Source organism: Patella vulgata, chromosome 4, assembly GCF_932274485.2.
Source record: "Patella vulgata chromosome 4, xgPatVulg1.2, whole genome shotgun sequence".
Lineage (NCBI taxonomy): Eukaryota > Metazoa > Mollusca > Gastropoda > Patellidae > Patella > Patella vulgata.
Genome location: NC_065882.2, coordinates 16,528,419 through 16,552,372, shown reverse-complemented (window position 1 = coordinate 16,552,372; position 23,954 = coordinate 16,528,419). Strand labels below are relative to the sequence as shown.

The 23,954-nt window shown below is 36.2% G+C and overlaps 1 long non-coding RNA gene across 1 annotated transcript in view; it reads right to left on the bottom strand.

The window, feature by feature from the left end:
* Positions 1-633: 633 nt before the first annotated feature.
* LOC130012347 (uncharacterized) overlaps positions 634-23,954 on the bottom strand; it is a 67,870-nt gene continuing 44,549 nt past the window's right edge. The window contains exons 2-4 of the long non-coding RNA XR_008787774.1: positions 12,046-12,372; positions 10,343-10,403; positions 634-792 (exon numbers count right to left, since the gene is read on the bottom strand). This is a non-coding gene — a long non-coding RNA (uncharacterized LOC130012347). The remainder of the gene's footprint in view (positions 793-10,342; positions 10,404-12,045; positions 12,373-23,954) is intronic.

Sequence of the window (23,954 nt, the reverse complement as noted above, 5' to 3'; positions counted from 1 at the left end):
TTACTTGTTGCTACTTCCTGTTTCCTAGTGTTAATGGAGTTCCTGCCGTTGCCGCAAAAACACGAAACTTGATCGAACTTGAAGCAATATTTAATATATATGTTCCCGGAATTCATTGTATTTACAGATTCTAAATCAATTGTCAAAGACAACTTCATCTGTAAACGTCTTGAATCTAGTACAGAGGTTATTTTCAGACAGCTTGGACAGATTTAGATTCCGTCTTTCAACCCAATTTATATATTAGATAACCACGTCGCATCTATTTGTCCGCCGTCTTCAAATTCACGTCTGGAACTCAGTATAATTAGAAATTCTACGGAGGCTACTGTGTAATCTGGAGAATTAGGAATCTTTCGCACATTGTCGAGTTTAATTTGCAACTGAAACCCATTTAAGTCTACGGGTACCATATGAACTCTGGGCTCGCATCTTTAAACTGCATTAGTTGAAGCAGCACAGAGAAAAGATGGAACAGCATGGATGGTATCTTGTTATTCACCATTAAATGATTTATGATTCAGTAGTCTTTCTATCAAAAATAATCAAGAGAATCACGCTATCACTCAAAGATGTAGACAACTACATTAAGTGCTACCATATTTATCTTCAGGTCAACACGACACCATCTTTATAATCAATTCTTACCAGTTCTTGAACAAGTGTCTAAACTTCCGTCGACTGCGAGACTAGCATCACCATCTACTTCCGGTAGGAAATCACTCGTTCTGTCCGTGGACGATTGTTTGGCAGGTTTATTAAAGGCGTAATTATTCAGTTTCACCAACTGATCTGGAAATAAACCAAAAAATAAGAAAAAAACAATGGCTGTCATCAATAAGATATTGACAATCTTCCTGTAGAACTGTAATTCAATATCTAATACGACCAAATATAGAAATTAAACGTCAGAGGATGACAACTGTAACGCATTTGTTTAAATGTCAAGGGATAATAATTGTAACACTACATTTGGTTAAGGTTAGAGGTTGAAAACATTGCATGACTAATAAATACTTTCCAGTTTCCACACGGAATATACCGATGTTTCTGGCTGTTCGCGTGCATCAGCTGTAAGAATATCTTATAACAAGACAAAGTTAAAAAAATTTCCAAAAACAAAACCATATCCATCAATGCATTCAATCATTTTTAACCTACGTTGTGTAAATTAACAGTTGTTTTTTCAAATACAGTTTGCCAGGCAACGAAAATGCCCACTTACATACTTCCTTTTATACTCTATAATATTAGACACAATCTGATTAAGTTACAGATCTGTATGTCGTTTCGTTTATTTTTATACTTTCGATGGCCTACGTGTACACTACATAGAGATCTGACAAGTTATAGTGGGAGTTCACGTAAGGGGTCAAACGAGCGGCTTTTGACCCTATGATGTGGGACATGATTAATCAATCAGCGTTGACGTTTTTTGTGTTTTACCCACAGTTCCGTGCATAAAAAGGCCAAGAACTCTCCGTAACAGGCCGTTTCATTGGCTAATTCCGCACATCAAGTAGAACGCCTGTTATATAACAACTCTTCCAGATCCTAGTGTAGTAAAGACAAGTAAAACGAAATGTTGAACTATACTGACGTCCAAAAGAAAGTATACACACTAAAAGTATGACTAAGTTTTGTTTAGATTAAAAACATTTGATAAAGCATTACTGAGTTTGTCTCTTGAGTCCAAACTCAACATTTCTAAGCAAAATAAAAATGTGAAACAAATTGACATTCTACCCTAATACCGTATACCATGGAAAAACGACTTTGGTTGATGCAGCACGAAATGCACAGTGCATACTTACTTTCTTTTGGACGTTAGTATATAAAAACGAAACGAAATAGGAGCTGTATTTTAACCAGATTGTTAGAGAGACACGAAATGAGAACGGCATTATTCAACCGCAATATGGGCGTCTAAAAAGGTCTATCGTTCATTATTTTAACATCAAAAAGCCCCGGACCAAAGGACTAGTCATTTAAATGTTTAAGAACTTTATTGATAATCTGTTAAATTACTCTTTTGTAAATATTAAGCAGTTGACAATTGTCTGCGATATTACCTCGGTGGAAGCGGACGTTAAATAAACCTATTCCACACAATTATTTATATTTGCGTATGATGTCTTCGTTAAACATTATAGTGCAGCAGCAAATATTTAACGACTACTCTTGAATAAACCTTCAAATGTTGCAATCCATGCAATGTACTTTGTAAAAAAAATAAGTATTCTCTATATCTTTTTCTCGGATCTTTTTGATGTGGCATTAAAACGTAACACAAAGGGGTCACATTCTTTTAACAAGTACACTGTAATCAGTCTGAAAAAAAAAATTTGCTTTTTGAAACCGATATTGGTGTAAATTAATCAAGAGTGTGCTTTACAAAACTGTTCTCTCTAATTATTTAGAATTGCTGTTTGAAGTTAATATTACACCCGTGTCTACCATAGTTTAACACAGGCATTAATCCTACTAGATGTCTACTTTAGTCTAAACAAAATCAATAGAACAGTATTGTACAAACTTGTAATAAAGTCCTTAATGTGTTGCAACAATCGTTAAACATTTACAAAAAACACCCGTGGTGGGTTGTTTATCCTCCCGGGTTTGGATTACTCCTTGAATGAAAGATTGCAGGAATGCTTGAAAAAATGATTGTACAAATTAATAATTATTAAACTGTTAACGTGGTGGAATAATCGTTGAACATTTACAAAAAACACCAACGAAAGCGCATTTGTGATCGTGTGGGATGTTAATTTTCCCGGGTTGGGATTACTCCTTGAGTGAAATAGTTCAGGAGTGTTTGAAAAATTTTAATTAAGTTAATCGGATGTGATTGCATGTAGATTTTGTAAAAATTTAAAGGAAATTGTTTGTTTTCACTGGGTATCCTTTGGTATATTCGGTAAAAGCATGTCAATTAAAGGCCAAACATGTCTAGATATATAACTTGTTTTAAATTTGTAAATAAGCGAATAATCCGCGGAAAAAATCTAAAATAATTTGCGAATTTGCAAATGCAAATTGTGGCGCATATCTGGACCTGAATACAACTTTATATCATTATACTGCAGCCAATAAAAATTCAATTTTATACGGATCATAGAATCAGAATAATAAGTGAATTTTTTTATACTAGTGCCGGATTAGGGCTCTGTTGGCTCTAAGGTACATTTTGATAGGTGGCCTAAAAATACAGATATTTTGGATTCACCTATAAAAGTTACATAACATAAAGGGGAGCATTTTGTCGTCTCCTAATAATTATCAAAATTGAAATTTAATTTATTTTTTTGCGGGTTGGATTTCTGGCTGACCCTAATACACGTGCCTTATTTGCCTAATGGTTCAATCCAGCACTGCCGGGAACCTGCCAACACCCCCACCCTTTCCGACCCGCTACTGCTAAATTGGTACTTATCATACCCATGAAGACACACATTCAGTTTGTCGGGCACTAAACCAATCAAATTTGCTCGGGATCCTTTAATTACTACAAACATATCTTGTTACAGGATAATTCTAATCTTGTATACGCAAAGACATAGGACATGCTCAAGCATTGATAAACTACCATAATAATTTGAATTTTATAGCAGACTAGAATTTTTTTTTATTTCATACATATTTATTTTGACAGAAATCAAAGAACTTGCAGATCAAACGAATCCAAGTTTCTTAGTGATTATTGTGGACAGTAAAATAAAAAAAAATCGAATCAAGAAGAAAATGAAGATCAAAGAAAATTAGAGAGAAGGGTTGAAATGTTAAAGTTATAAGACCAAGGTGTCAGGAATGGATAGAAATCTTATAAATCAAGATTAATGCCACATTCTAAAGGTCATTAATATAGTTCTCAATTTGAGTATTAATTTGGAATGACATTGAACAGGGAAGGTTGTACACCCTAACGACGTAATAAAATACTTTCTAATTCATCCAGTTCTTTGTGAGTTCCTGCAGAAAGCATTCGCTGGAATATATTGATCATTTTCTTTCATCTACTATACTGAAAATGTGTTGAATGTTCCTTAAGTAATTATGCTGGAATCATGTGGGAAAGGCCATCTACAGTTATTAGGAATCCAGGGATAGATTTTAGACATTACTTCAAAAAGTGTTCTTCCACTTCATCACCTATTCGGCTAAGTTTTCAACAACAAAGAATAAAATCTATAACAGCAGAAAATGAAACCCTGTTAAGACATTTCTAAGATCAGACTCTGCTGGTGTATTGAGATCTAAAGTTCTTTAATAAAAAACAAAACAATGTGATACGAATCTGATCAAATATATTATATTATATTCTAAAAGACATTTCATTAATTACGTCTATCAAACAAGCTCAGCGAAATTGGATTTGCAATGGCGGTGAGTTTGTGCAGTAGAGTGGTCTAACGCCTACGCTTTAGATCATAAGGTTTGTCATTGAGTCAAGGGTTGTGGTTTCGATCCCAGGCGTTAACGTAACAAGAGGGTGGTCTGTTTAACTTCTTGGGTTTTCTCGGAGTCCTCTGATTGTCCCCCGAGCCCCCCCCCCCCTCCTCGCCTTCACAACAGTGTCTGTAAATTATGAATACATATTTACCATTCAGATAAGAAATAACTGCGAAATCCGAGAATTTAAGACCAGTTGTCAAACACATGTTGGATTATCGATCTAAATTTCACCGCTCCTGGGATTAATATTGTTACACGTGTCTATATTAAATAATCGACATTATATGTATGTAATAGCTCGCTTCTCTTCAAATGTTGTCGGTCCCATGGCTTTACACCACATGTTGAGACGCGCATTTCAAAATCCGAGGCTATTTGGAATGTAATTATATTTTAGTCACGATTGTCCGGTCTATTTTTTGCAGCGGCACAGAATTCTTAAGGCTTCGTGGACGTTGCCTGTCCATCTATACACGGCCCATGGTAAATCTAATCAAACGAAAGTAGGTTTATAAGGAAATTGTATATATGGCTTTAATGTCTATTTATATAAATATATCAAATAAATAAGAATCCTTAGAATGTACTGACAGGATTGTAAATCACATTTATAAATCTCGGCAGAGTGAAACCTCTTAATGATTTATGGAAATCGCCTAAACATCCTAGCAACTCCAAAAAAAACCAGAATTTTCATTTTTAAACTTTGAAAATTCCATATCTAACATCCTCGAATGACATTTAGAAATAGAGGTATAACATTCATAATGAAACAACTTTATGGATTTAATTACTACTTTTTATTTTATTACAAATGAAAATGAAATGGAATGGGGGTTTAACGTGCTACTGTTCTGCTCTGACTGGGCTAATGAAGACGGGTATACGCCATACAATGTGCTATGAGGGAAATTTTGCCCGGACAGCGGAGCTACGGCCTACACTTATATCGAATTCCAACTGCCAAGGGATCTCTTACGTGTACACCAATGTGTACACGGGACCTCGGATTTTTGTCCTATCCGAACGACTAGACAGCTGTCCTTGTGAGGCCCTCCGTCCTGCACAACTGACAAGGAGAAACCGAACTTTCTCGGCCAACCCTGGGATCGAACCCGCGACCTCCAGGCTAGAGAGCTAGCGTCTTACTCACTTAGCCACCGTGGCTCCCTTATTTTATTACATGCAGAGTATTAAAATATTGGGTGGAATAAAAAAGGAGTAGAAATTACATGCACACAGTTATCTTATCTAGTTTTAAAAACAACAAACTGCTGACAGCACATTATTTCGCACAGTAAAAAACTAGTGTTTACTTGTTGCTACTTCCTGTTTCCTAGTGTTAATGGAGTTCCTGCCGTTGCCGCAAAAACACGAAACTTGATCGAACTTGAAGCAATATTTAATATATATGTTCCCGGAATTCATTGTATTTACAGATTCTAAATCAATTGTCAAAGACAACTTCATCTGTAAACGTCTTGAATCTAGTACAGAGGTTATTTTCAGACAGCTTGGACAGATTTAGATTCCGTCTTTCAACCCAATTTATATATTAGATAACCACGTCGCATCTATTTGTCCGCCGTCTTCAAATTCACGTCTGGAACTCAGTATAATTAGAAATTCTACGGAGGCTACTGTGTAATCTGGAGAAGTCGCGACTTATATGTTTAAACTATTTAAAAATCGTTTCGTTTAGAAATCCGTCAAAGGACTCTCTTTGAACCAGAAGATTCTGTACTTAGTTACCGAATATTGGCGGCAGACTAACAGGTCGTTTAGAATCCGCCAAAAGAATTTCTTTCAACCAGAAATTTCAATACCGTGTGGAGACTATAGTGGACAGTTCTAACTTGTTATTCATAATTCAAGCATTAGGCAGAGTCAGCTTATTATTAATTGTATAATTCAAATAGTGGACAGACTAACTGCTTCTGTAGGGCCAACTTGCTATTTATAGGGCCAATTTGCAAATAGTTTTATATTAAAGTATACAAAGTGTGTAATTTTGTCTATACATGTTGCTTCAAATTTTGTTATATTGTATTAGCTTGAAAACTTTGAGAGAATACTCTTCGAAACGTCGCCTAAATAAACCAGTAGCTGTTTTCCATAAGTATGTTTATAGTTTATATATAATAGGGCTAATTTTTTACTAGTTTATTTCAGACTGTTGCATTACCCTATAGTTCAGAATAGTTCATTTAGCTACCCCGTGATCTTTTTAAGAAATTGGAAACTTCTGTAAATCATGGTAATCTGCAAACGATTTGCACCGTATCAGAATATGACGTGTATCGTTTCCCCATGGATTGTTTACCAGTTTGTTCTGAATCTATAATGGTAACAATAATTTTATTCATTTGACATTGCGCCAAAAATCCGAATACACATAATGTTGCTCTACTTGGACTTTATAACACAGTTAACAAGACAAATAAATCAGCTTTAATCTAATCCACACCTTTTCCCTAATAAATAAAAAGAAAACCGCTACTTTAAATTAATTTCTCGCAATTTATTTAGACTGTCTGTTGATGGTCACGTAATTTGATCGAAAGCAGACGATTCTTTTCAGGCATCAAGATGGTCGTGTTTGTACTTTCAAATTTATAACATTAGTTTAGGCAGTCTGGAAATACAACTTTAAAGGGTCCCCGGCAGATAGCATAGGGTCAATACAATCTGCTATACTCAGTCAAATCTCTATCTTTCAAATGACTAACTGTGAAACTTTGTGCTATCAAATCTGACTAACTGTTGAAAAGGTATATGGAATTAAGCAGAGTCGGGTTTTTTTTACCGTAAGGGGAACCCGAACTGAGATCATTCTCGGCCAACAAATTAAAATTAAAACTTCAAATTTAAGATTGAACTCCCAAAGCGAGGAAGTAGCGTCTAAATGTTTGAACACGGCGGTAGTAACATTATATATTCGTTCTATTATGTATGAATTTATTGCCTTAGGGGACAAAGTGTCTTATCGGCTCGTGGGCCTTGAAGTCAAGAAAAACATCTAGTGACATTATTCCCTACTTAATGGAGAAGTTGGTCATTAAATCAAACCTTGATTAACTACTTGTTTGTATAAACAGGTTCCTTATCGATTTTTGCACCCAATTCCAACCAAAACATTTTCATTAAACTGACAAAACATTAACCATCTCCACGTTACAGAATTACATACAACCATTTAATTCTCTGATCAATTCTATAACACATTATAATCTACTATGCGACCAGATCAGCCGGTCAGACAAAAGTACTTTACAGTTATCCAAACTATTTTGGTTTTATCTCCAACTATATTTTATATACAACAACATGGGGCCAGGTTATCTCTTAGATTCGTCTGTGAATCTTTGAATTTAAAATGCGGCCATTCATAACAGAATGTGTCTATTTTCCACTAAAGGAAATCCACATTTAGAAAATATATAGTTTCTTGAAGTTGTTGTATACATGTACATACACTATGTGGATTCCAGAAAACAATTCTAAATTTGCTTCAAATGTTTAAACATACATTATGCAAGAGCTAAATCTGCCAATTGCAGGTCTTTCTTTATTATTGATTAAACATTAATTAACTTATCCAAACCATAATCAACTCTCGATGGCATCGCTAACGTGTAATATTTACTGGATTAGAACCCGGTCTGCTGTTCTGATTAAATCAAAAAATGGATAATCGAGACTATGTTCTTTTATCGTACCGACTTTAGTAATGATGATCGAGGCTAGGTCCAAAATTCAAGCGCTAAATACTCGGTTCAGAGTGGATCAATTTGACTGAAATTTTCAGCAAATTCCCTTTACATTATCTAGTTTTAACTATTATAATGAGAACTGCCAGCTCTTTATCTAATCTCCCATAATATATCTTTAACCATATTCGGTCAATTTTCAACCCGACATTGTGGTATGGTGCCGAGAAAGTTCCTCATGAATTTGCCTGCTTAGTCTAGCAGACAAATGCGTCTCGTCGTTGGGGTTCCACCCGTTACTCTTTGGCATGCACGTAATAGAACCACTGACTGAATTCTATGGTAAGTATAGCCCCTCATAGAAAACTGCACATGACCCCGTCTTCATTACTTCGACTGGTGCCGAAAACTAGGGCGTTAACTAAATCGCATTTCATTTCATTTTATTTTTGGGGATCACGTGGCTAAGTGGGTAAGACGCTGGCCCGCTAGCCTGGAGGTCGGGTGTTCGATCCCTGCATTGGCCGAGAAAGTTCATCCAGATTTTCCGGCGTCGTTCCCCCTTGTCAGTGATGCAGGACAGAGGGTCTGACAAGGACAGCTGTCTAGTCCTTCGGATGAGAAGAAAAACCGAGGTCCCGTGTATACATTGGAATGCACGTAAAAGATCCCTTGGCAATTGGAATTCGATTTAAGAGTAGGCGACAGTGCCGCTGCCCGGGCAAAATTTCCCTCATAGCACACTGTATGGCGTATGCTCGTCTTCATTAGCCCAGTATAGGAGCAGAACAGTAGGACGTTAAACCCCATTTCATTTCATTTCTCTATTCTCCAAGGGTTTTGTATAGCAATGTAATCTTGACGCAATCTTCTCAAGTCAAACATGCCTTTAATAGCTTTCTGATGACAGACAGGATATTTAGGAATGATTACATAAATCTTTCTGATTACACGAAAAGGATTTTAATTTAAAAGCAGTTAAAGATAATCATGATCTCGTCATTCCCAAATATTAATTGTATTTTTCGGATCCTATATTATACCAATAGATCGTTTGAATTAAATGACAATGTGTTTTCTGAAGACAACATGATATTCTACTTTTTCATCTATGTAGCGCAGGTTTTTCCCGAAACACGCGCAGATCAGTTTGTGGTTCGATACGCTTTATTTTACTATTCTATGATTAACAGAACATAATTTTTATGGGAAATAATCACTTTGTTTTATTATATGCGCACGACGTTTGACAAGTATCCTGTTATCGTTATCGGGGGGGGGGGGGGGTGGCCGAGTGGTTAGCGTGTGCGCTGTATTATAAGGCCTGTCATTGAGTTAACTGGCGTGGTTTCGATTCCCCGGTTGTACGTGACAAGGAATATGGTCGCCTGTCCAACCTCGTGGGGTTTCTCTCGGTCCTCGGGTTTCCTCCCACTGCTAAAGACCCTACTCGCAAGCGTATTATTGAAATAAAATTGATCCATATGTTTGTCCCGAGATGACCTAGTCTGTGTCGAGTGGACGTTACCCCCCCCCCCCCCTCTGTTATCGTTATCATTGTACTTGACAACGATAAGAGGATACTTGTCGAAACGTCGTGCGTATATAATAAAACTAGTGATTATTCCCCATTATGTCAGATTATATTATAAGAATCCTTCTAACATCCCACTCCTAACCACATAAATGACTGAAGAATTGTGATGGCGAAACTTTAAACCCAAATCCATCATTGCATAGCAGTGACGATTTTTGATATTCACGCCATTTACCAATCCATTATAGCATTTGGCTGAGAACGCAAAGACTCCAAGTATTGGACAGTCTAATCGAAGTCTTACTTATTCCGGTAAAAGCGAGCGAGAGAGAGAGAGAGACGGAGAGGGAGAGAGAAAGAGAGACGGAGAGAGAGAGAGAGACGGAGAGAGAGAGAGAAAGAGAGACGGAGAGGTGGGAGTTTTAATGACATGTAAGTATCATTAAATGGCTGGCGAACAGGGCTATAGAAATATCAATGTAAGGTCTTCTACGACAACGCAACGGTTTAGGCCGATGGATGGTTATCAACCAAGCACCCCGCTATCCCGCCCGCAATAACAATGGCCAATTTAGTCATTTAAACCATTTGCAAATTTATTTGGTAAATTGGACATAAGTAACGTTAACAACTAACTTACCAACAGTAAAAAATTCATCACCGATTTCTTTCTGGATACCTTCATGCACCGGATGTTGAATCTGGATAACAAAGATAAAATCATACATATTTAACATTTACTACAAGAATTAGAACTATAAATGAGTTCTCTGAATTATTATTATTGTTCGATTTATATAGCGCTTCATTACACGTGAAGTGTTTCTAAGCGCATATCACAGACATATACTTCAAACACACAGAAACAATCAAAATCAGGGAACATAATTAAACACAGCTGCCTGTTAGGCGCTATTATTCAAAGGTTTATATCCAACAAATCAACCGGCTAATCTCTATATTGAACTCAGTCGAGGTATTATTACCTGATGAACACCTACACCAAGTAGAGTTCAAAAAAATAAAAACGAAATTTAAAAGAATCAACTTCATTAACAAAAATTAAACAATCAAAAACTAAACAGATAAATCAAATTCAAACGAAACAAATAAAACAAATGAAATGAAAAGAGCAGTTCATTACTATTCTACATTAACAAAATAAAGGAAATCAACTTGTGAAATTTGTTTTTTTTTTTCATATGGTCTAAAATTTTAGTTTGAAGTTCAAATAGGAGATATCATCAGCATATATTGCTACAGTTGTCACTGCTTTTGGTGATACTCAACTACAGTTTTAACTTGGAATAGGTACTATGTAGATGATAACAGGGAAAGGTGACAAGCAGAGTAAGCATTATTCGTTTTGTAGCTGGTCTGATTCCAGCGTACACGGAATCGGAATCAAGCATTTAGTGTTATCATCCATAAACTCATTTTGAAACGGTTTCGTATAATGGTGCGTGGTGCGTTCAAATCTTTTCAGTTCGGTGGCGCAGTGAGTATGGCCCGGTTTCGATCCGGGTGTTGGCTGAGAAATTTTCACGGGTCAACGGCACAGGGCGGGTGGGGCGAAAACTCGATGCCCTCCTTGTACTCGTTGGCGTGCACGGAAAGAACCCTTGACAGTTAAAATTTGTCAGGGTTTTTTATTCATAGCAGACTGCATGGCGTATGTTAGTCTTCAGTAACTCGGTAAATCCCATTTTTTTTATTTTATTTCATTCCATTTAACTTTTTCCTTCCGTGACAGTAAAATCATATTTTATCAGATTACAAGTTTCAAAATCAATAAAATCATACCAGATGCAAGTTCCTGGTAGTTTTTTTTAGTTCTCTATTGTAATCAAAAGATGACCTGATAAGTGCAGTTTTTGAAAAGGTCTGAAATCAAATTGCTTTTCCTTGTTGAAAAGGCTGGTTTTTATCTAAAAGCATCTCGTTCAGACGCTGAATTTATGATTGGTTTAGGAAATAATATTATGCAAATGACACGTTTCGTTTCTGGTAGCCGGAAATGTGTTAATTTTAGTTACTTTGCAGACATTTATGCAAAATTTAAAGGGGCTAAGATCACAACATCAATGTTGATTTAAATTGATAAATAACTTGTGTTTTCAATGTTGAAGATTTTGGATGATATTGAGTTAGAGACTTAGCTACTTTAAGCTTTGTTCACACCACCCCATTTTTAGCAGATTTCTACAGACATCCCGGATATTACTAAACAAAGCTTTTGAGTGTTCTGTTATCGACATGATGACAACTTAATACAGAATATGACCATGACTTGGACGTGAACCCAAGTAAGTCAACATTGATGCGATAATGAATAATACTTACAGTAAATGTAGTTATCTGCCGACATTCGTGTAACCTCAGTGACCCCGCTACAATTAAGCCTAGAGCAACACAGGTTAGTATAATACCTAATAATAACGTAGAACCATGACTACATCGTGATAAAGTTCGTTTAGAGAAAAAACGACTTTTGGGATAAAATGGCGCCTTTTTAACACTCGTATTCCTTCCATCCCATACACCGTTCTCCCACGACAACACTGGTACATTGTCTGTGCGTTCTACGTCTTCAGTTTCTGGACATTCTGTCGTACCTTGATTAAAGGCCGTATTTGGTGTCTCCGTTTGCATCGTTGTAGGTTAATGTATCTGCAAAAATAGATAAAACGTTTAAGTAGAAATTCGAAAATATGATAAAAAATTTCACCTTTTTTTTTAAGTAAGCATTATTTTTGACGATGTACTCAATTTACAGCGATTGTAAAACACAGAAATAAATACGAAACGAAATTTTAATTGACACAGTAAAATTGTTATTTCGCCAGTGCCGATTTTAATAACTAATAAGCCAAAACATACCGACCAAAAACTGCGATGAATTAAAATACATTTTGCTTTTTCTATTGTTCGGACATTTATCTGACCAAGACAAATGCATATGTACAATCAACCTTAGTGCACTGTGAATAAAACCCATCTTCACAACGCCAAGATGTGGAGATGTATTTGACAAATATTTCATGCCTAACGACAACATACTGGAGTTTCCTTGAATGTAACGCAAACATACCATCGACCAGCAATTATCTCCTGGCACCATTAGTGAAACGAAAATGACTAACCCGAAGCACAGAAAATTCAATATTTAACAAATTAATAACTGTTATGTAGTATTCTATTTCTTCAGTAATGTTTGTTTAGGTGTTAATCCGTTTCGTGGATTAATCCGTGACGTAAACCCTGGCCCTATACAATAAATAACGACATATTTTCTAAACAGGAATTGATATACGTCGACAGAGCAGTGGACATAATATGTTATGCACCAAGCTATAATACATTGTACGACTATTAGTTGGGTTATTAAATCTTTATATCTATTTTGGGGCATTAAGTGAAAGCATCGATTAGTGAGTGTGCGAAATAACATTACTAACGTCCGCTTTTGCAATGAATTAACATCGCAGAGACAAGTCATTAGTTAATATTTTTGAAAAATATTTATGTCCGCCGAATTAGCTTCCGCTGTTGAAACGAATGTCTATAATATGACACACAAGGCTTAAATCTTAGTGTCACAAAGCAGAAAGAGACAGATGTAGAGATTACGCCAGGAAAAATTAAAACATATTACTATGGCAACGTGTGTGGGATTTATTCTGCCTTCTTAATTCTTGTTGTTATTATCTTGTTCTTTAGACGTAATATGTTATTCGTATTAGTTTTATTGACGAGATAACGACAATGGAGAAATCGTGCTTTAACAAGATTGCGATAATCAGTTTGAGATGTCATGCGGCAGTAGGTCAATAAGCATTGTCCTTGTTGGAATTTAACAAAAGTACAATAAAAAATATTCAAAAAGGTTAGTAACCATACTGGCCTCAATGTTCGAGGATAGAAATATTTTAACATTCATACGCCGACGGACCATTACAAGAAGTTGAATATGGGGGGGGGGGGGGTAAAATCCATAACTTTTTTATATTGATATTCGGAGAAAAATATGATTTAAGTAAGATTATTTTTTTATTTATAGGGTTATGAATTGCCTTATATTCTGTAAAACTGGGCCTTTAACGGCGAATTTTAGATCAGTTCTGAAACATATGTTTGATTTCTCATCATGTTATAGATTAACGATCCAAATCTCACTGCTAATGGCTTTAAATGTTCAATGTAAAGAGACGTGTCTGTTTAAAAATAAATTATTCTATCGATATTATACGTTGTGGGTTCGGGTCCCGTTGCGCTACATTACATGCTGTGGGGTCGCTTGTCTTGGTCATTTATAGTTTACACTCATCCTACTAATTTCACATTACCAGTAGTATCTCTCAGACACGTAAAAATACCCCCTGCCCTCTGCCTCTGTCTGTTTTTGTCTCTCCTCACCCCCCCTCTCTCTCCAAATCAAAACACATTAAACATACATTAGGCCTGAAATGTTATATAAATTATTAATTAGACATTAATTAACTTATCCAGTCCATAATCAACTCTCGATGGCATCGCTAGCCTGCGATGTTTATTGGATTAGGTTTCGATTTCCTGTTCGACTTCCATTCATAATCTAATTATTATGGATAATCGAGACTATGTATCTTATCGTAAAGACTTTAGTAATGATGATCGAGGCTAGGCCGAAAATTCAATCGCTAAAATCTCGGATCAGGGTGGATCAATTTGACTGAGAATTTCAGCAAATTCCCTTTACATTATCTAGTTTTTTTTAACTATTATAGTGAGAACTACGAGCTCTTTATCTAATCTCCCATAATCTATCTTTAAATAATAGTAGATCTGCTATCTTCATGAAGACCTCGTCTCTTTCTATACATGCAAAAATTGAAAATAAAAACAACCGTGTTACTCTCAAAATAACATGGGTAAAGTCTCGACTAGATGTTTAACCCCGTTCTATTCTACTTTTATCATCACTACTTCTACATTGAACACGATCCAATATGTCTTATTACAGAAGAACATGCTCAAGGCTTCTGAAGGCTAATTCACGTTAACAAATTGGATAGTGTTTATTGAACACCGTAATTTGCTTTAGGAACATTAGTCGAAAATTGCCAGCGTTTCTTCCTTGGGGTTTTTAATACAACACAGAGCTGGTTTCACCGTTTTCTCAGAATTGATTTTATGGTTGAATAACTGGTTTTATTGAATTCCAGGTTAATTGGTGCAAAAGCGAAGCAACTTAAACGTAAAATCTACAAAAAAATGTTCCCATTTATCAACGTTTATAGACTTAAGGATATCAGATCGCCATTTTGTATATTTCACCCCTACAGACCATTTTATAGGTATAGATATATGTATTATTGCTCTATGGAGAGTTTGTTGAAATGATGCTATAACAGCATATTACCAGATGTACAGCAAGATAAAGAAACTCCAATCCAATCATACGAACAATAGCTAAAATTATGTCATCTTATATAAAAAAAATCAATCTATTATGATACGAAACAACGGCTAAATAAATGTCAATCATCATACTTGTAAAATATGCTTGCAAACGTTTTTGGAACAGACCATATTAGATGTAGGCTATAGGTTTACACTTTTCTATGGAGAATTTAATAAAACTGTAATTTAACAGCATAGTATTTCACCGGACAATAAGTGAAGAATGTCTAATACGAAACAGCGGCTTAAAATGCACAGCATGCCATTTTGAAAGACTGATATAAATTTTAACATGTACAACAAACCAGGACCTTGCAAGCACAGTGAGGTAAACAAAATAAAGTCTAAAATAAAAGTGAAATTACTGGACTTTAAACAAAAGCAAAACAATGATGGACACTAAGACAAATCCTTGTTCAATTAAAACAAAGAAAGGACTCGACAGATATAATTTTATCAATGTTAATCGACTAGAATCAGTCGAATTTCGATACAAAAATAAGACCAAAGCTATCTCGAAAAGCTAACGAATCGAACCGCTTATATCACGAGATACATTCCCCTGGTTGTCTTCGATCTAGTGCTCACTGGTTTTTGTCTCGCGTGGGTTGACTCATCCTGTTCAACACGTCTTATTGTCCCTATCTTATCTAGTCATGTAAATTAATCTATTAAGTATGTAATAGTACGCTGAAGGATTACCACATGAAATGGAATTAAATGAGATTTAACGTCCCGCCGCTCTGCTCCGTCCGGGCTAATGAAGACGGGCATACGCCATGCAGTGTTTTACGATTGGAATTTTGCCCGGATAGCGACACTAGGGCCTACTCTTATTATGTTTACACGGGAACTCGGTTCTTCGTCACGTTGGAGTATTACATTTCTTTTTAAATTATAAACCACGTTAGAACAATGTTATTTTCGTCTACATTATGATCCCCTTTTATCAGTGTTCGCCCCCCTCCGGACCTCTATAAAATATAAAGTAATTTTTAAAATAAATTTTATTTACAATTTCAAATTATTGAAAAATTTCATTTATTAGATTAATTTATTTGATGGCCCCTAACTTTGGGATCCTGACCTCCGCACATTATAAATAAAAATGTCTTCAGATGCATTTTGGTGTAATAAGTTGAAACCGGACCTACGTATTCCGTTTTCAGTAAGTATCTTAACCATCATATATTTCCACTTGCCCACAATGTGAATTTCCATGATGGAAGAATACCATCATATTTCAACTTATTACACGATTCGCTTTTTCTCAGCGTGTCTCTTCAAAAAATATTCAGACATGCAACAATACACTCACCGGAAATTAACGGAAAATACATACATGTATGAATGATGACTGACAATATGTATGATCGCATTTCCAGTTATCATATCATATTAAACATGTTGATGGCTTATCATACTCATACTGACAGTTCTCTTGTCATCGATCTCAGATTCTAACAATATCTTGCCGGAAACCTCGACACATATCATTAAATGCAATCTGTCTTTGTGCAGACAACCCTCAAGACGACAGTGTCATATAAAATATCTTTACTGTCCCCGGAGACTGCAACTACAACGTTGTTGAATGGACAGCCCATTTTGATTTAACCTCAAGACTGGGACCTAGTTATATCGATAGTCCCTTATTATACCAATTTTACCTAAAGACCGACACCTTGTGTTATCGAAAGTTCCCTTAATTTAACCCGAAATTGAGACGTTGCTATTTCGACGCCCCCCCCCCCTTAATTCAGACGCTGCTATACCAATATTACCGTGTTTTATTCCAGATTGAGACTGACACCTTGTCTTATCGACAGTTCCCTTGATTTGATCTCAAATTGAGACGTTGTTATACCGACGCTCCCTCCTCATGACTTACCCTAGATTGAGACCCTTGATATATCAAATTGAGACGTTGATAAACCGACACTCCCTCCTCATGACTTACCCTAGATTGAGACCTTGCCATATCAATAATTCCGTGATTTTATCCCAGATTGATACTGACACCCTGTCTTATCGACAGTTACCTTGACTAACCCAATACTGAGACCATGATATATATATACAGCCCCCTTGCTATATCTACAGTTTCCTTGATTTAACCCAGATCGAGACCTTGTTAGTCGACACTCACCTGGATTAAACCCCGGCTTCAGAATCCCAAACTGAAATCTTGTCATATTAAAACTCTTCGAAAAAATTGTCAAATCAACACAATTAGACGCAAGGCTTTGTAGAATGGAAGACAAGGTGACCTAACCTAAAGTAGACACCTTGGCATTTCGACATCTTTACAAATCATTGCGAGTCACTTATAAAATCAATCTGCAACCGAAACAATTTCATAATTCTAAACAGCACGTGAGCACCTCATCAGCCTCCATACCATTAACTTGCTATTGCTGTATTATCTCCATTTTAAATAATAATGTATTGATATTTATTAGAAAAATGAGAAAAGAATTCTAGCGGAGATTTTAATATAATATTCTTTCCCAAAGGTCTTCGACGAGCTGACCTTTACGACTTATAACATATTGACGTTCGTCAGCAGACAGACGAACTTTTTACAATATTCAATGAAAAAAACATCTGATCATACAAGTGGGATACTTGAAATATTTATCCAACAAATCATTCAATATTTCTGTCTTCACAGGAAAGATTCTGTGATGCCCCCAGATTCCCATTTATGGGATGTCTTCTGTTGTGAAAATCAATTTACAGCAATTGTTAAAGCCAAGTAAAAATTGAAAAAAAAATATCTATTTCATTCATAAAGCATGAAATACTCATTAATTTACCACCTGTCAAGGACTGGTGCGATTTAGTTGCGATCTTGACGAAAATAATCCGCCGGGGAAGACGAAATGAGTACAGTAAAGAAAATGGCACCTAGGGTAGTTGCAATTCTGTTACTTCCAAGGTAAATCCCCCTCCACATGCGACCGCACGACAGCTGCAATTAAATTGCATCTTTGTTAAAATCCCCCTTTCTTTCTCACATTGAACATAAGAAGTAATATGCACATCTTAAAGAATGAGAAAATGGCGAAACCTCGTACACAGAGGACTTACACGAGATTTGGACAGCTGGACAGATTCATTCCTGTCAGCCTCAACGCTATACCTAGTGATTGTATTTCATCAGTAGACAATGTCTACTAATTTCTAGAAATTATATAAAGAATCATGTTGCTAGTTGATTAAAAGAAACGGAATAAGTTATGTTATGAGAAATCATTTGATTTTCGTAAACCTGTAATTAATCAGGGAACCAAATACATACAATCAATTGTGGCTCAGTGAGCATATGGCGTAGGCTCACTAACTAGGCGGTCTGGGTTCGATCCCGGTGCTGGCCAAGAAATTTTCTCGGGATTTTCCAACATAGTTTCCCCTTGTCATTGACATTGGGGATCGGAGGAATGACTGACAAGGAACAGCATATGGCCGTTCAGATGGGACGAAAAGCAAGATATACCATATTAACTATCCGCTAACAGTTGGAAATTGAGATAAGAGTAGCCCGTTGCGCCGCTGACAGGGGAAAAATTCCCTTGCAGCACACTGCACGGTGTACTCCCATTTTCGTTTAACTGGGGTATTTGCAAAGTCTATTAACTGAGCAACTTGTTTGCAAAACCAATTATTTTCATTTCGATATTTTGGAGAAAAAAACAGGCAACAAATACCAAAGACAAAATTAACTTCATGTGAGTGATTTTCAAAGTTGTAAAACCCACGAGCCAAGGAATAAGGAAGAAATACGCCAAAATTGTTTTGTAAACAAGCTCTCCCATTGTACAACTTAATTAATAAAATTATAACCATACCTTTCCTTCTGCTCCAAAATCCCCTGAAAGAAAGACACCTAATGACGAATAAGCCAGAAATAATGAAGTCTTTCTGTGGCTTCATCGTTTATCAGTTACATCAATACAAGACAGCTCTGCACGAGCACATTTTTTTAATCTGAACATCTGTCGAAGAAGATCCGATTCAATTTGCGAGATGATGATCATATATTGGTGTTATTATGCAACCAATACTAACGAAATTTCCTTTAACCATACTTCCATTCATTAATATTTCAGGAACAATTTTGTCACACTGACTGACGGCTTAAAGTGTTCGGTAAACGGAATATTGACCGCACAGAACATTTAAAGTTCTCGTAGCATCTGTACTTACACCTCGCACATCACCCAGAAATGAACCAGTTGCAGAATTTAAAGCTGTTCTCTATTTTATTGCCTTGCAATTTAATTTAGAAGCCATTTCTGGTCCAATATCCAGTAAAATCTGTGAGTTTTTTTTTAAAAGAACAAGTTAGCAGATAACCAATTGTTAGAGAAATAATGAACGAATAAATCAAATAGTGTTTATCGTCCTAGTTTTTTGCATCAACCCGAATAATGAAGAACACAGCGCATGCGCAATACAAGGTGGTATGAGGGAAATTGCGCCCGGACTCAAATAGGGTTTATCGTCCTAGTTTTTTGCACCAACCCGGATAATGGAGAAGACAGCGCATGCGCAATACAATGTGCTATGAGGGAAATTGTGCCCGGACAGTAACTTTCAACATGGTTCTTGTACGTGAACGTCAAGGTTTACACGGGTCCGCGGTTTTTATTCCCACCAGAATGACTAGATGCTGAACCTTGCCAGGTCCTTCACCCGACATCACTGACAAGAGAAAACCACACTGGAAAATCCCGGAAAGTTCCTCTGCCCCTCACCGGGATCGATCCCCGGAGCCCGAACCATGGTGGCTCCCCGTTAGAGAGAGACAAGAATAGAGTTTAACATCTTGTCAATGTAACACGCCTTTCATTTTCAGATTAATATATGTAACTATAAATTTCATGGTTACGTAAGTAATGGCGTCGGGTCGTTTCTGTCCACGTTTCTTGGATTACGAATCCATAGGATCTATTCTATGGTTGGGTCTGAAATGCGAGTGAAGCTTAGTAAACTGTTACATTTCTACAAGGATTGTTTACACCGGATCTCTTGAATAGGTCATATTCGGGATTAATGTAACACGCCCTTCATTTTCAGAATATTATATGTAACTATAATTTCTATGATTAAGTGTATTAATCTGCCATAAGATCTATTCATCTGAAATGCAAGTGAACGCAATCTGAATTCCACCCGCTTAGTAAACTGTTACATTTCTACATGGATTATTTACACCGGATCTTTTGAATGGGTCATATCCGGGATAAAGTATTCATGACAGGATCGATTTACGATAGAGCGAATAACTAAACACACGTCCTCATGATCAACCTGACTTTAAAAAAAAATCCCGATTTTTCTTCCCCAACAGGCATGGTTTCTTTTTAATTTAAACGTCAGGTACATTATTTCATTATTTTGATAGTGTAAATTAACTTAGACGCAACCTGATCATAGATATACATACTACATTTCAAAATAGCGATGTTTTGAAAATTCTTCCCATTTTGAAATAAAAATCCGGCTATATTTCAGAATTAACCGCAAAAATTATATACCATTTGGTCATACAACATAAAAAATAGTTCAATCATAACAATTGTATTCGCATTTGATTCTGTTGATTTAATGCCCCCCTGTTCATTTTCTTGCGATATTCACTGATTTATGTCTACTAACATCGAGGTCAAGACGTTGTCATCTAATAAAGTGCTATCAAAAGAACCCTAATTTTGGTTGAATTTAATATAAGACGGAAACTGATTATTGGTCACCCGCGTCTTTAAACAAGTGGAATATTTCCAAATATCTTTAAAGCGTAAATTTATTTTCACAAAAAAACGTGGATACATCAATCATTTACTTGTATTCAAAATTAAGCGTGTATTGGAATTCATTCCAGGTGCAGGATCGGCACTATTCTGATCAACGTGGAATATTGTTTGTCGGTTGAGCACGCCTGGTTTATTTTAGATTGTGACAAGTTTAAGTTGTTCCAGATTAACACCGTGCCACGTTGCTATTATCTTTTCAAGGCTTTTTTGTCGATGTGTGTAAATTGCAAAATTGAAATTTCAAAAGTAGTAGCAATCATATGAACACATGCCTTTTTTCGAGAAAAATTAAAACCACTTTTATAATTAGTTGCATGGATTGTAATATTACCTTCTAAAATACACTAGAATTATGTTGCTGCACAATTCTATACTGCATAGTCAATCATGAACATGCGACATGAAAATAATGGAAAGAAAGGGTCAGATGAAACCGCTAGACCAGGAAGTTTGCTCGAGATTCATATATGAAAAACGGCTTGGTTTAGTTCATATTTCGTTTTGTTTCAGAATCCCGACAAATAACAAATGTATTTCAAACTGATAACTGTTCTGCGCTTGCAATCGAGACCAAATCGATTTTTTTTGTAAATCCCTGATGACTTTTTTACATAACATCTTCTTATTTAAATCCAAAGAAATAAAGTTTTAAAAAAAGATTATAAGACCACACACAATCAAAACCACTTGATTTAAAAAAAAACAGAAACAAGTACGATATGGTCCAGTTACCGATCATGACGTCATTGTCGCCATCTTCGACGTGTGGCGTAATATGAAAAAAAACCCCGAAGACCGGAAACCGATGCGCAATTGTCCAAGGAATCTACTTGAATTGGAGGAGCCTTAGGCTTTTTTCGAAGATAAGTAGCGCTTTCTAATAAAAAATATATTTAAATCGATTGGTTCTATATAACTCCTGGTTCTGGCTATTTAAATCTTACATTGGTTTCTATTGATATCTGCTTCTAGAGATTTTTGTCTGGTTTGCGATCCCTGGGTACAATATAGGAAAGGGAAGATTTTAACACAAAACTTTATATTTGTTAAACGATATCTGAACCTCTTATTGAACAAAATCCCACCGTAGAAGAAGTTTACAATAGATGTTTTCAGGAAGCGTTTTGGAAGGAGATAAAGCGAAATGCCCGGAGCGGTGGAAGAGATAAACTCATTTATTTTCTCTTCTTATCTGATTTATTTCAACATTTGTGTTTGTAAACTTGAACTTTGTAGAAATGTTGAAATATTCATTAGATACTTTTTGGAAGTTTATTTGGATATTCTCCTTCAAGACAATACGGGCGATTTGTGCTCTACCAACTCACGTATTTTGTAAAGAAAGTGTCGGAAACGGGCATTATGCAAGACTTAAATCGCCTATTGCAGATCTTATTTCTAGGATTTATCGCATGATACTCATGTAACGTTTTCGTGATATAACCAGTGATGACAATCCTTGTGTAACTAAATACAGTCTTGTGATATCTTAGACAATCACAAGGCCTTACCATCAGTTATTATAATATTGACAATAACTAGAATTTGTATATATAAAGCTGTGACCAGTAACAAAGCTGTAGTCTTCGTTCCTTCAATAGATATAAAATGAAATGAAATGGGGTTTAACGTCCTACTGTTCTGCTCCTATACTGGGCTAATGTAGACGGGCATACGCCATGCATTGTGCTATGAGGGACATTTTGCCCGGACAGCGGCACTATGGCCTACTCTTATATCGAATTCTAACTGCCAAGTGATCTTTTACGTGCTAGCCAATGTATACACAGGGCCTCGGTTTTTCGTCACATCTGAACGACTAGACAGCTGCCCTTGTCAGGCCCTTCGTCCTGCACCACTGACAAGGGGAAACCACGCCGGAATATCTCGATGAACTTTCTCGGCAACCTTGAATAGAAAGTCGACAACTGACTTATTTCAACTTAAATCCTCAAGTAGCAATTCCTTCCACCTTCCCCCATGTACACCGTTAAGTGATTTGCCCGGAAGTAGCCCTCATCACTTATGGATTATCCAGTTTTAAATTTCAATGGAAATAACTCCACCTACATTAACGGAGTTTGTCGAGAAATGCCGATTGTTACTGCATCGCGACAATGTTGTCAAACACTTTAAGACAATTAACCGAGTTAAAGGTTCCTTTAGATAATTGATTATATTATGGCGTATTGTGCAACAACTGAGAAGGTCACTCATAATACTGAATATTGCTACAATCCCCATCGCTCACTTGGCATTGGCGGCATTGAAATACTTGATTGATCTCGCGCTCTTTTACATCATTTTTATTCTTTTTTATTTTGTTGTGAACGATCAATTCTTTCTCGTTACACAGACTCGTCTTAAAATGACATAAAAACACACACACACACACTCTCTCGCTCTCTCAAAATATTTTACCAATGTATAATGTACGTCAAAGATTCGATCCGAGGCATGTGTATGACGTTACAAAGAGTAACATCCCTTGTGGGTTGTTTAAGGGCACTTTATCGGTTCCAGCCATCGGTTCCAACCCACTCCTAAACCCCATAAAATGACATAAAACACACACACCCACACACTCTCTCTCTTTCAAAATATTTTACCAATGTTTAATTAATGCACGTCAAAGATTCGATCCGAGGCACGTGTATGACGTTGCAAAGAGTAACATCCCTTGTGGGTTGTTTAAGGGCACTCCGTCGGTTCCAACCATCGGTTCATACCCACCCTGTTGTATTGTGGGCCAAGATTTATACGAATATTGCTTCAAAATTAACAAATCTTTATTCGGCGTATCTGCGCCATTTGCATACCCGTCATGTGACATGTGTTGAATATGGAATGCCGTAATTGACAAATTAGAAGACAATTGAATATGAATTAATACTTAGAGAATACAACACATCTCCTTTTCTTTGAAAGTTGAAATTTTAAAATAACATAATGAAAGTATTTTAAACATTGAAACATTGAAATTGAAAATAA